The 1,902-nt window shown below is 30.1% G+C and overlaps 2 long non-coding RNA genes across 5 annotated transcripts in view; one reads left to right on the top strand and one right to left on the bottom strand.

The window, feature by feature from the left end:
• LOC106688691 (uncharacterized) overlaps positions 1 to 396 on the top strand; it is a 3,609-nt gene extending 3,213 nt beyond the window's left edge. Inside the window, exon 3 of the long non-coding RNA XR_001344353.3 lies at positions 106 to 396. This is a non-coding gene — a long non-coding RNA (uncharacterized lncRNA). The remainder of the gene's footprint in view (positions 1 to 105) is intronic.
• Positions 1 to 1,902, bottom strand: part of LOC136796602 (uncharacterized) — a 115,317-nt gene that overhangs the window by 67,939 nt on the left and 45,476 nt on the right. The window lies entirely within an intron of this gene.

The raw sequence follows: 1,902 nt of genomic DNA, 5'->3' as shown, positions 1-1,902 counted from the left end.
AATCTCAACCCGTCCTTAGAATGGAGCAATGCTCCAGTAAACGGACAATTGTAAATAAATATGTATATATATAAAAATTTCAACAATAAAAATATTTTTCTATAGGGGCTAGGAAAAGAAAAAAAAAAAAAAAAAAAAAAAAGTTCAAGATTCAACCGTCCGCAGGAAAACTGATGCTTACTGTTTTGGGACTCACAAGGCCCAGTACTGGAACATTATGAGAAAAGGGGAACAACAATAAACAATAGATGTTGTAACATTGTAACAGTGAGATTTTACTGCCAAGCTAAATCCTGCAAGTCGAAGCAAACGCTGAGGACTGCTGCCAAAAGGTGTTGTGTTGTGAAAATTAAAATTACTGAAGTATAATAATATTAAAATTTAATATATTACTGATAGAAGTGTGCGAGTTTTATTGTATACTCACTAATCATACCTGATGATTTGGAACAAAATACTGATTTCTAAAAGTGATAGAATATTCCAGTAAAAATAGCTTAAAATTTGGCAGTATCTTGCAGTAAGCTAAATTAATTTATGCCAACGGATTCTTATGTAAAAATGTTTAAGAAATACGATACTGAAAAGTTTGCCACTCCATGAAGGAGGTCCTTACCCTATTATCACGGATTTTTCAAAATGGCCGCTTATTTTTTAGGTCTATTGTCAACAACTCCTACATTATTGTAAGAAGCTGAATCATCATCATAAACTCATTAGTAGTTCATTTAATGAGCTTTAATTTGTGCCATAATAGACGGTTTTATGTTCAATAATCCTCGGGATTTAGCTTTTCTAAATCCAATATTTTTTTGCTTTCCAAAAAACGAGAAAAGTTATTTCACGTACTTATTTCAGCAAATATCATGAAAATTGCTATTCTTTGGAAAATGATCATTATGAACTACATTATGTTGTCTTTAACAAGCTTTAATAAATATTTTCCTACAGGCATTGTTCCTTACTACAATATTTTAACCAAACAATGAGAAATTAATGCAAGGTGAATTTTGACAAATATCACAAAAACTAATACAATTATGGAAATGTTCGTTATTAACTTCTTAATAGTGCTTCAGATTGAGCTACAATATACTTCTCTATGTCACATAATTTCTGCGATATCGCAATTTTCTCAAGTTACAACTGATTTTCAATATATGCAGTCAATTGTCCAAACCTTATAATAATATTTATGAGGTACGCTGTTGAGACAAAAATAGGTAAGATAATTATATTTCACCTAATAATGTAACAATTTATTAATAATCACCTTGTTTGAAAAAAAAATTGGTATTTGAAAAACTATATCTTAGAAAATATTGAACATAAAGGGTTTTGTTAGGGCTCAATTTGAAGCTTCCTTAAATTACTATAATGTGGTTTACGATGATTATTTTTCAAAGAGTAGTATTTTTCATGATATTTGTTGAAATATAACCACAAATTTTCCGTTTGGAAAATCATTTTGGTGTTTAGAGATCTGTATCTCGGAAACTCTTATACATAATGAGTTTGATTAAGGCTCAATTTTTTACTACTACTAATTTACTGTACAATTTACTGTACTACTACTAAAGTAATTTTAGTCGAGAGTGTAATCAGAAATACTCGGATATTGTTGAAGGAAATAAATAATGAGTAAAAGCAGGTCATTGTGTAGACAGTATTTCCTATTCACGTTTGTAGCAGAGCCAGGAGACCAAGCTTAGAATAAGGTACCTTACCCACAAATGCACGCACGAGTATAGCACAAATGGAGAATTTCAACCAAGTAATTCCAGTACCAATAGATTAAGAAATGGGAATAATAAAATACACCCTAAATTGTTACTAACATAAAATTTTCTGTTTACTGGGACTCAAAAATCCAGCCTGATGCATCTTAATGACTTTATTATA

This window comes from Halyomorpha halys, unplaced genomic scaffold, assembly GCF_000696795.3.
Source record: "Halyomorpha halys isolate HHAL.00 unplaced genomic scaffold, Hhal_1.1 Scaffold1178.1, whole genome shotgun sequence".
Taxonomy (NCBI): domain Eukaryota; kingdom Metazoa; phylum Arthropoda; class Insecta; order Hemiptera; family Pentatomidae; genus Halyomorpha; species Halyomorpha halys.
This window is presented reverse-complemented; position numbering and strand designations above follow the sequence as displayed.